The following is a 12,680-nucleotide window of genomic DNA, read 5'->3' as shown; positions in this document are numbered from 1 at the left end:
TGCGACGCGAGCGCCCTCCCCTGTTAGTTAGAGTAACCAAACTGAGAAGGGTGCGTTGCGGGAGAGATAACTACAGGGAACTAGAGCGTTGAGGGAAAGCGAACGCAGGGGACGAAGGCGTCCCCACAGACTACATCAATACAATTCAGCAGATTATCTCTGAGCCACGGAATTGTATTTAGTACACCGATTGGGGTAAATTGCAATACGTCTGCTTCACCTGGGGCATGACAAATACAAGAAGATGAGAGACGCCCCGCTTGCGGTGTATTAATTGGCCCACTCATCAGTAGAGACCAAATAAGAGAAAAGCTATAAAAGTCAAGGTTCGGAGATCGTTGGATTCTGATTGATGTTGCAGAGAGCCTGCTAGAGATAACAAAGGTGATCTCACGTTTAAGCATGCAGCTGCCTAACTGTACGGCGGTGCGCCCGCGAAACGGTCGCGTAATTGCACCCGGTCTTTGCTTCTTTTTCTTCAAGTTATCGCACAAGTATGTGACTGCGGTTACTGATTTCCCTCTCCAGCTTTCCAGTCCTGCAGCCACCACCCCCAGACAGCGGTGAGCCAAACGAAGCGGATAATTTTACGTCGTTCAAAAGCAAACCACGGCTAGAAGTGACGCTGAAGCAACGCAAGGTAAAGTGAGAAAGAGGGAAAAAAAATGGCTGAGGCTTAACTTGGTTAAGCCTGGAGAATGCGAAGCATCATCGTGTCGCGTAATTTGGAGGCGCACAACCACAGCGACGGCGCGAGGTGGGCCCCCGTTTCTCCACTGTCGTGACGTCATCGTGTCACGTGGTGTGACGTCATGTATCACGTGATTTGGAGGCGCACAACCACAGCGACGGCGCGAGGTGGGCCCCCGTTTCTCCACTGCCGTGACGTCATCGTGTCACGTGGTGTGGCATCATCGTGTCACGTGATTTGGAGGCGCACAACCACAGCGACGGCGCGAGGTGGGCCCCCGTTTCTCTACTGTCGTGACGTCATCGTGTCACGTGGTGTGCCGTTATGTATCACGTGATTTGGAGGCGCACAACCACAGCGACGGCGCGAGGTGGGCCCCCGTTTCTCTACTGTCGTGACGTCATCGTGTCACGTGGTGTGACGTCATGTATCACGTGATTTGGAGGCGCATAACCACGGTGAAGGGCTGAAGTGGTAGCTAAAGTAGTATGCTTCGCATAAAAGGGCATGTGCTCGGGCAAAGAGCATTAGTTTCATGGAATTGGGCTGGAACGAGCAGCGGGGTCAGGAAGCAGCCAAACGAATGAATGAAATCTGATTGCCTTTCAAGCTTTTCAAGCGACCTTCACAAGGCGGCCTCCCCGAAGAGAAAGTTCTAAATGGTAGGAGACTATTGAGAGTACAAGGGAAGCGAGACGCAACCAGCGGTTGCTGCGCCTCCTACTTCCCTTCTCAGCGCCTCCGCTCGCTTCTAGAAACGTTGGCTCTGGTAATATAAGGACGTCCTGCGCGATGTTACGCTTTTCAGGTCAGGCTTCAGCCAGCAAAGTATCCGACTTCCGGTTTTTCAGATGGCAGGAAGTTGTAGCAATGAGCTTAACGTTACTATTAAATAGTTTTTAGGCGCAAAAAACAAACGAGACACATAGGAAGGTAACAGGATGAAGCGCCAACTTCCAACTGATTTTATTGCATGCATGAAACGTACATTAATAGCTTGTCGTCACATGCGCAAAACCAACTAGCCCAGCAGCAAGTGATCTTAACGTTACTTGTCTCAGCTTCAGTGAATTAGTGCGAAGTTTTGAGTCAGGTTTGGCAGCTGAGGTTGAAGCAGCGGTTGCCGTTGTGTTTGTTTCTGCACTGCTGGATATTTAAAAAGTCCAGTGGCTTTATTTTCGAGTATCGTCTGCATATGGCATGCCAGTCTGTCTGGTACGCGTGTTACGCCAAATCAACGCGTACCTAGTGGAAACGAGCTTAGGAAGAACCTGACTTTTCTATACTGCAAAATTTGGGCACCGTTTGAAGGGATTGAAGTGAAAGCGACATAGAATTTGGAGCAATCAAACTCTCCGTCAAGGTTTCCCATTGATTTAAGCACGAGCGCCGGACACTGAATTCTATTGTGCTGCGCCGCAATTAAAGCTTGTTAGTACGTGCAAACTGTGCTCAAACATACATACGTATCATAAGACGCGCCAATGGTGCAAATACGAGCCGAGGCTTGCACGCTCTAGGGAAGGCTCCACTGACTGCCATGCAGGTAATCCATACACTCAGTCAGTGTTTCTCTTGTAAGCTATAAACCACGGATACATTCACAGCAAACCACAAACCTCCTAGAGATGTCCAGATTAAGTCTAAACGCCTGCATACCGATGTAAAATCTCTCAGACGTCTTATTTACCAACCTTATTTCATGGAAAGCTGGAGACGTACCCACGACATTATATCTGCCTTAACCTAGACTCCTCTTAGATATTACTTCCCACGTCCTGGGAATGTAAGGACTTTGGCAGCTGCAACGGCAGGAGGCACAGATCTCACAACGCTCTGTTTCTATTGTTTACAGTGCTCACGAATTCATCCGTATTACAAGGCCTTCTAAAGAATTTTCTGAGAACCCGTCGTTCTTTTCGCGTTCTTTTCGCGGACACGCTCGTCCTGGTTTTCCGTGCTTTCCATCTTCTGTTGCTAGCGTCACGAAGCCGTGATTCTTCTAACCAACCCTGCTGTGGTCACCAACGCCCAACTTGCTCACTTTGGCAGCTGCAGCGGCAGGAGGCACAGGTCTCACAACGCTCTGTTTCTGCTGTTTACAGATTGGTCCTTTTGAATTGTACCCGCACTCCTTACCGTCTTTATTCTGCTGCCGCTCCCTGCCGAAGTTCTGCGTGTTTTACTGTTGTGTTTGTTTGTTTTTGAGCTTGGGAAATGACAGGATCTGATATGACATGCCCTACGTGCTTGAAAGAGCTATCTGCGAGCAGCCTGGTCATGAATTGCTCGGAATGCGATAGGTTCTGTCACCAGGGGAAGTACTCAGGTATAACTGAAGCGGCGGCTAAGAACAAGGCTGCAACATTCTTTGACACATGGAAATGTCCTCAATGCTATTCCTCTCGTTTAAGAGGTTCAAGTAAAGACCGAACTGAAGGGGACTTGTACGCAATGATACTTGCCGTACACGATAAACTAACGAAGATGGAAAGCCTCCCGGAAAAAGTAGACAACATTGAGAATTCCATCACGATGATGTCTGACAAATATGATGAGGGGTCATGTCGCGGCATGACGCAGAATTGAAACAACTCCGGAAACGTGTTGAGGCAACGGAATCGCGTAATAACACTGAAGAGGTTGAAGTGCTGAAAATGGCCATTAATGATTTGGAGTACAGAAGTCGGCGACAGAACATAGTGATTCACGGTATTAAACAATCTGAAAATGAGGACTGGACTTGCTTTGCAAAGTCAATGAGATTGCCCAGTGGTTCGGTCTACCTGATCTACGTCCGAAGGATATTTGCGCTGTGCACAGCCTTCCTGCTAAGACCAGAAAAATCCCTGGAATCATAGTACGCTTCGTTCGCTAAGACATGAGTGATCAATGGCTACTGATCAATAAGGACCTGAGAAAGTTAGAATCTAAAGTAGGAATCACAGAAAACCTGACGCAATTAAACCGGCACCTGCTTATCTGCCAAGAAATGGGCGGACCGTTCTGGTTATCAGTATGTGTGGTGTCGAAGTGGCAAGGTTCTAGTGAGGAAGGCAACCGGAGAGCCTGCTCATGTAATTCAGAGAGACGATGACTTGCGAGCACTGACCGAGTAGAGTGGCCCCTTTCCAAGTAGCTTGTAAGTCTAAGACTGGAATGTTCTTCACAACTAACGAGTTAATTAACCTAGTAGCTCGTGTTCCTGAGTGCTCATCTTTGCTCAATGTAAATATCCAGTCTATTCGTGGCAAACTAGATGCTTTTCACGTGTTTTTACAAAAAATCACATTTGAGTTCACGGCTATCATGGTAACTGAAACATGGCTTTCTGATGATTCTGAGTGTTTCAGCTTGTCCGGTTACAGTTCGTTCTTTCTGAATCTTAAAAACAGACGTGGAGGTGGTGTGTGTTGCTTTTTTCGCGACTGTTTACATTGTGACTATATGAATCATTTTAGTGTTGTTACTGCTGATTATGAGGGGTTGTGTATGTTAAGTAACAAATTATTGGTCGTTGTTGGTTATCGTCCACCGCAGAAATGTGTGGAGACATTTTTGAATTACTTGGAACAAATATTTCAGTTCGCAAGTGAAAACAATTATCATGTACTACTTGGTGGCGATTTTAATATTGATATCCAGGAGGCGTCCAATAGAACTTAAGAATTCTTTGTCCTTCTTGAATCGTATCTACTGACTAATGTAGTAAATACGCCCACCCGAATAACACCTACATCTGCAACAGTTCTAGACCTTTGATAACTAGCACTGAAACTGAAGTCTTATCCCGCGGTGTTTTAAACTATCATATGAGTGACCACCTTCCCGTGTTTTTAGTGTGTAAAATTCCCTAGCTAAGTACATATCGCAAAAAAACTACCTTAATGATGACTCAACTCATCATCGCCGAGACACTTGACTCATTTAGGGCTGCCATCATGAATACAAACTGGAATCGAGTATTCCAACAAAAAGACGTAGAGCAGGCGTTTGACTCCTTTTTAGAGATATTCATTTCCATATATTGTGATAAGATTGCCTATAATTCAGTCAAACCCCCCAAAAAAGCTCGTAAGCCCTGGAACACGTCGACCATCCTTCATATGATCTCAAAAAAAATAATTATTTCAACGGTTTTTACAAAGTCGCGATCCTGGCGATTTTTCAGTTTTCAAAGCGCAGCGCAACAAAGTGACTCCGGCTTTGAGGAAGGCAAAGGATAGTTACCACATCTCCATGTTCAATGCTATAACTGATCAAAGTCAAGTGTGGACAAAGCTTAATCGCCTACTAACAGAACTCCGAATAAAACACCCGAAACTCTTGAAATAGATATAATTCAGTATAGTGGCGCTAAGTTAGCAAACAAATTGAATTAGTATTTAATACATTAGTTGATAGTGCATATGACGATAGTGCGCTTCAGTACATCAATAATTATGTACGCGACTCTATCGGCCTATTTCCTTCAAGCAATGAAGAGGTGTCATCAGTGTTTAACAACATGAAAAAGAGCGAAAGTGAAGACGTATATAGTTTAAAACTACAACCTGTTTTGTATGTACTTGATGTCATATCCCCGACCCTGACTTATGTGTTGAACTTATCGCTAAACTCAGGAGTCTTTCCGTCAGCGATGGAAAAGCAAAAGTAATTGTCATACATAAAAATGGTCCTAAAAATGCGCTCAATAATTACAGACCAGTGTCGATCCTTCCAATCTTCTCCATAGGGCTAGAGAAGATACTTTTCATCCGCCTCAACAGTTTTTTTTTTTTCAAAAACATAATATTCTATAAACTAAGCAGTTCGGGCTTTAGAGAGAATTTAACCACTGAAATAGCGCTACTTAGACAAAAAGAACTAATTTCAAATAACATAGAAGACAAAGTACTCACCCTCGGTGTATTCGTAGACTATTCAAAAGCCTTCTATAGGATGCACCATTTAACTATGATACAGATACTCTCCATATATGGCGTTCGTGGCGTGCGGCTGAATCTATTATCCAGCTACTTGACTGTCCGCACTCAGGCTGTTCACTTGGGTAACTATCGCTCGCAGTTTAAATCAGTTAGTCATGGTATCACCTAGGGAAGCATATTGGGGCCCCTGCTTTTCAACATCTACATAAATAACTTGGTACAAATAGACAATGAAGTCAATTATATCATTCTTGCCGATGATACAAGTATATTTATTTCAGAAACGAATGCAGAATATTTAATACGTAGAGGAAAGGATGTACTGGCGAAACTGCATCCATGGTCCAGAAGAAATGCGTTGCTCACCAACACAGACAAATCTAAAGCTGTCAATTTCACAGCTAAAAATGTGTATCTTGCGACTGACCTCACCTTAACACTTGCTAATAACACAATAGCAATATTGAGTGCTGTAAAAACACTAGGTGTTTATTTTACCGAATTCATGTTGTGAAACAATCATGTGGACCTGATAAACACTAAGCTAGCTCGTGTTGTGGGAGTATTAAGAAATTTTCAGCGCATATTACCAACTAAAACAAAGATCGCAATATATCATGCTTTATTCGAGTCTCATATTAACTACTGTAATTTGGTGTGGGGAACCACAACGCCTACGTGTAAAAACAAACTTCTGAAATTGCAAAAGGCTGCGATGAAAGCCATAGCGAATGTATCTTTTATGTCACACATTAGCTCCCATTTCTCAACATACCACATCATGAAAATCGAAAAAATATATCAATCGCCTTCTTAGGTCCTAGAAAGTTCAGGTTAAACAAAACAATGTCTTGCCTCGTGGGCAATACCTGTATGTTGCCCGAAGGAGAAATAAATAAATAAAAAAATGTTATTTAGAGACAACGCTTAATTGCATGAAACTCCCTCAAATTACACAACACGATGCCGCGAACACTGGCACGTTCCCCACCCGCGCAAAAACTATGGCTTTAAAACACTTTACCATGCTTTGCCATACACATTAAATAAATTTAACGTCACACAACAAAATATTACTAGCTCTTCTTTTTCTTTTAAAAGCTTAAAATAACTTTTTCCTAATCCACCTGTATATTGATTGCACGAGTACCATTATAAAGTGAACATACAATAAAGTCTTGTATTGTTGTATTTGGACAATTCTTGTTGTACTGTACTGCTTCTGGCTGATTTTTGCTATCTGTTATCTCTTAGTGTAATCTGTGTTTTCTTTCCTGCACTGCCGAGTATAGAAGGGTAATGGGAGCTTTGTGAAGCTGCTCTTGAGCGGCTTTTACTCCCATACACCTCAAACATGTATGTAAACATGCTTGTTTGAAATAAACTCATACTCAAACTCAGATATAGTTTAAGATTTCCACATTTTGCAATCACTAAATATTTCGTGTTACTTTGAAGCTGGAAATTGCTGTTAACTACAAATTGCATGCATGGCCAGCGCTCCATGTGTTTTCGGGTGTGTCTTCGTTTCGCTTCATGGCAATTATCCTACCTAAAATGATGAAAAATATGGCAAGTAGTAAAGACAAATATGTATGCACACCCATCAGGTTTCTGACTCAACTGTAAGCATTTGGTTTAAACTTCCAGTCACTGTGGTCAGGATTCGCACTGTTATTTCATTACTATTCTTACTTTCAATTAATACCTTGTGCTAGAGACAACGCAAGCTATCTCCGCTTAATGTGTGAGGCCACACTGAAAAACCCTTTTTTTTATTCAGCAGACACGACTATAATAACCATTTGTTTCTGATTAAGCATGCTTTATTCAGCTTATCCTAATATTTTAAGTTCAAAAATTAGTCATATTCAATTTTTGTGAGTTAAGTTTATGGGGTTTTAAATTGGGGAGATAAATACGTACTCCCCGTTTAACCACGGCTGACCCAGTTCAAAACCGCGCGGACCCCACCCCGTGGTCGCGAGCGCTACCGAGCGCACGCCGACGACGGCGGGCCTTGCTCTGCGGGAACAAAGGAACGACACTCTGGCTGACATGAACAAGGCATTCATTGCTATAACAACAATAACGCCAGCTAGCAACAAAATACACTGAGGAATCGAGGATGTCCGACTCAACAGCACGGTTACGAGCGAACGTTCGCCTACGCTAGGGCAAGAGGGAAGCTCCGAGGCCGGACGGGACGCGCTGACGGGAACATGTTTCCACACGAGGTCGCTTGCCGGCGAAGAGCGGAGCCTTGCGCGTGAACGTCCACGGGCTTCCCCGATGCCGAGCAGACCGTCTCTCTCCCGCGCGCGCGCAGCAAAACACCATCCGTGGCGCTGGTGTCGCTGCGACGCGAGCGCCCTCCCCTGTTAGTTAAAGTAACACAACTAAGGGGAGTGCGTTGCGGGGAAGCTAACCACAGGGAACTAGTGCCTTGCGGGAAAGCCAACGCAGGGGCCGAATGCGTCCCCACACCCCCCACAACCTTAAATAGACCCCCACGCCTGCAAGTTACATGCTATGGAGGAGTCTCCTGGTCTTCATGCACTTGAGGCAGGTCTTGCAGCGGACGTCACGCCGACAGCGTGCACGCAGTCTTCCGCGGTATTCCGAAGGCGACGTGAAGGTCTCCGCTGGGACGACTCGCATGGCCCGCGGACTACGTGTCCGCAGGCCTGCGAAGAGGAGGGCCGGTTGACCCCTGCAGGCTAGGATTCTGCAGTAGTCGCCAGGGTAACATAAGCTGGAGGTGGCTGCTGTCTGGTCTCGCCACGGCTGTCCCGGATGGATGCGGCGAACAGGATACAGGCCGCTCCGTCGCAGCAGGCGGCAGCGAGACGATGTGCACAGGACAGCAAGCCGAAGTGGCTCCACCGGATCTGCAAGATTTCCGAAACACACTCTGCATGCCTTTAACGTACGTCACGGGAGAGGAAACGGTCCACGAGGGCCACGTGGCTCCATGCTCAACTCGCTAGCAAAACGTGTCGGGCGGCTATGCAACGCAAAGTTCGAGTGAACAAGGCCCTTTCTTGAGTTGAACGAGAATGCTCAGTTCATGCGAGGTTACAAAACGGGTGGGCAGCAAAGTGCGCCCCCTCTCAACACCAGGGTCCGGTGGTTGTGTGTCTTTTGACATGGCTCAGGCAGCTCTTAAAAGCCTTAGGCCTCGCTACCAGTCAGAAAACGACCCCCAACAAAAGAAAGACCCGAAACGGGTTTCGTGCTCGCAGCCGCGAGGAGGCATCAGCTCTGTGGGGTGGTCCTACCCCGCTCACTGCACAAAGCAGCTGCTGAGCGGTCGGCGCCCACCGTATTGGATGGTGTCGGAGCGCCCGGCGCCGAGCTGCAATACCAGCGAGCTCGTAGCGGCACCCATGGCCCCAGGCCACCCGGCTCCCGGAGCCGCAACTCCCAGAGCCGAAAGAGAGACCGCGAGAAAATACATGTATATACAGAAAACTCGGACCACCCACGCGGCTTCCGTACTCACTCGCTTCGGGATCGGCAAATCCGCGGGCGCTAGGCCTCGAGCTCCGTCGATGCGGACCAAGTGGTTCTTGAAGGAACTCCAGGAAGAAAACTTGACAAAAAAAACAAGCTGAGCATTTCGAAAAGTTCAAACATGCTGCAGCGCAATACACCTTGCACTCAAGAAACCATGCCGCAGGTCCTAGCGATCAAAATTCACTCTAGGCCTAGCATTTGTCAAGTCCGGACAAAGAGCGTTCTTCGAACCGAACAGACAGTCGTCCAATGTTCCTAGAGCAGGCCCCACGTTGGGCTGCCAGATATGGGGTTTTAAATTGAGGAGATAAATACGTTCTCTCCGTTTAACCACGGCTGACCCAGTTCAAATCCGCGCGGACCCCACCCCGTGGTCTCGAGCGCTACCGAGCGCACGCCGACCACGGCGGGCCTTGCTCTGCCGGAACAAAGTAACGACACACTGGCTGACACAAACAAGGCATTTATGGCAACAATAACGCCAGCTATCGACAAAATACGAGGTCTGTTAGAAAAGTATCCGACCTTTGGCCGAAGAAAAAAAAAACTGGCATAACTGGAGCGTTAGAAACCTAATAACCTTCAAAGTAGTTTCCTTGGGGCTCCATATGCATCTCCCAGCGGTGCTGCCATTGTTGGAAGTATTCCAAAAAGACCCTTTTCGGAACGGAATTTAGCTCTGCTGTCGTTGCAGCCATAATGTCCTTTCTTTTCTGAAATCGCGCTCCTTTCAACGACCTCTTGATTTTAGGAAACAGCCAGAAGTCGTAGGGGGACATATCAGGAGAGTAAGGAGCCTGTTGAACTACAGGAGTCTGGTTTTTTGCCAGAAAAGTCTGAATCAAATGCGAGGAATGTGCAGGAGCAATGCCGCGAGGGATGCGCCAATTTCTTGTTGACCTTAATTCCGGTCTCTTGCGCCGCACAGCACCACGTAGGCGATGGAGGACATCCCTGTAGTACTGTTTAGTCATTCTTTTACCCTGTGGGGTGCGTACTCATGGTGTGCCACACAGAGGGAGTCAAAAAAGCAGTCAGCATCATTTTGACATTGCTGCGCACTTATCGGGCCTTCTTTGGTCTTGGTGACGTGGAATGCGTCCTCTGTGACGACTGGGATTTGGTTTCCGGGTCGTACCCGAACACCCAAGACTCGTCACTAGTGATTACGGCGTCGGTGAAGTCAGGGTAACTGTTTGTGGAATCCAGCATCTACTGTGAGACTTCAACACGAAGCTGCTTTTTCTCCACCGTCAGCAGCTTCGGCACGAATTTCGCCGCAACTCTCTCCATGGCCAAATCTTCGGTGATAATGGAATGTGCAGAAAAATTGCTGATGTCCACCTCTTCCGCAATTTCTCGGATAGTCACACAACAGTCCCGCATCACCACAGCGTTCACTTCGGCAATTACCTGGTCATTTCGGCATGTTAATGGCCGACTGGAGCGTGGCTCTCTCTCCACGGATGTGCGGCCGTCTTTAAAGCAGTTGCACCACTGCTTAATCTGTGTGCTGCTCATAGCATCATCACCGAAAGCCGTCTGAACATTTCGAATAATTTCCACTTGGCTATCGCCAAGTTTCTGGCAAAATTTGAGGTAGTAGCGCTGCTCCTCTCGCTCCGCCATTTTCCTTGCAACAAAAAACCGACGAGAGCACTGCGCACTCCCTCACTCAAACGCTGCTTCCCAGCGACTGACGCTATCGGCAGCCGGGAAAAAATTCCTGCATGTGCACGAGGGTTCAAGGTCGGCTGCTGTAAGCGCGCTTGTTTCATATCCATCTGGTGTTCGCAAAAAAAAAAATTACGAGGAACTTTAGCGACTAAAGTGCTGAAAGGCGAAAGCCTGAGTGCTGCATTATGCTACACGATTGTTCACTTCACATTTTGTTGGTGCATTAATTAACTGCCAATTAATGACGTTTAAGCTTCGCCTTTAGGAGTGGAACGCGACAGCGTGTTGTAGCGCTGCCACGGAGTCCATTGAACGCCACCACCCGTTCGGCGCGATGCCTTGCCCTTTGAACGCAACGCTTTTTAAGGAAAGTAAATGGCGCAGTAATTCTCTGTCATCTCGGTGGACACCTGAGCCGCACTGTACAGGAAGGGAGGAAGTGGAGCGAAAGAAGAAAGAGGGGCCGTAATGAAGAAAATGAAAATTGTATTTGAGGAAAGGAAATTACGCATTAACTGTCTCGCATATCTCAGTAGACACTAGTCGAAAATTGTATTTGACGAAAGAAAGTTGCATAGTAACTGTCTCACATATTTCGGTGGACACCCGTCAAAATTCGCGCGTGGTGACATCACGACAATTTGGACCAATCTGAAACGCGGACAAATACGCCTTGCTCGTCAGTAAATTGTTTTTTGAGGAAAGAAAATTATCTGTCTCGCATATCTTGGTGCACACCTGAACCTCGCCGTAACGGGAAGGAAGGAAGATGGGAGTGAACGAAGACACCGTATTCACTAGACGCACCTTTGTTCATTCCAATCCATCGAGCTGGCATAGCGGAGTGGTAGCGTGCTCGACTCGCACTCCGGAGACCGGGGTTCGATTCCCAAGCTCGGCCAATTTCTTACTCGATTTTATTTATTATTCTGGTCTGACTAGAAAGGTTAATTGGACTAATTGGTTAAGTAAGCAATTAACTAAACTCAAACTTACTTGGAGCATCACTATACGATCCCTTTAATTGGTTGCATGGTTAGTAGCCAAAGTACAATTGGCCCCGTTTGAAATTCGCGCACTGTGACGTTTACGACCGTTTCGACCAACTGAAAAGCGTGACATTTCTTGTCGACAGCTCCTGCTTACAACGATGAGGCATTAAAGGCTTCCGCCTTAATAAAGTCGGATACTTTTCTAACAGACCTCGTACACTGAGGAGTCGAGGATATCCGACTCACCAGCACGGTTACGAGCGAACGTTCGCCCACGCTGGGGTACGAGGGAAGCTCCGAGGCCGGACGGGACGCGCTGACGGGAACATGTTACCACACGAGGTCACCCGCCGGCGAAGAGCAGAGCCTTGCGCGTGAACGTCCACGGGCTTCCCCGATGCCGAGTAGACCGTCTCTCTCCCGCGCGCGCGCAGCAAAACGCCATCCGTGGCGCTGGTGTCGCTGCGACGCGAGTGCCCTCCCCTGTTAGTTAAAGCAACACAACTAAGGGGAGTGCGTTGCGGGGAAGCTAACCACAGAGAACTAGTGCGTTGCGGGAAAGCGAACGCAGAGGACGAATGCGTCCCCACAAGTTTTCTAAAAAATATGTTAAATCTCCTAATCGCGCAACCAATGATAACTAACTACTGGAATTCTGAACTTCGGAATGCTTTGGCATTTGTGTAGCTGAATGTGTGACCTCATATTTCCTGAGAATAAACTTCTTGAGCCCCACTTTTTATCATCACCAGCCTATGTCCACTGCTGGCCAAAAATTTCTCCTGTTAACCCTATCCTGTGCCACCTTATCCCAGCAAACTTCCGAACCTCATCTGCCCACCTGACCTGATCCCCTCTGTTGTGCTTGCTTTC

This window comes from Amblyomma mixtum, chromosome 3 (genome assembly GCF_055824585.1).
Source record: "Amblyomma mixtum isolate Tamu chromosome 3, ASM5582458v1, whole genome shotgun sequence".
Lineage (NCBI taxonomy): Eukaryota > Metazoa > Arthropoda > Arachnida > Ixodida > Ixodidae > Amblyomma > Amblyomma mixtum.
This window is presented reverse-complemented; position numbering follows the sequence as displayed.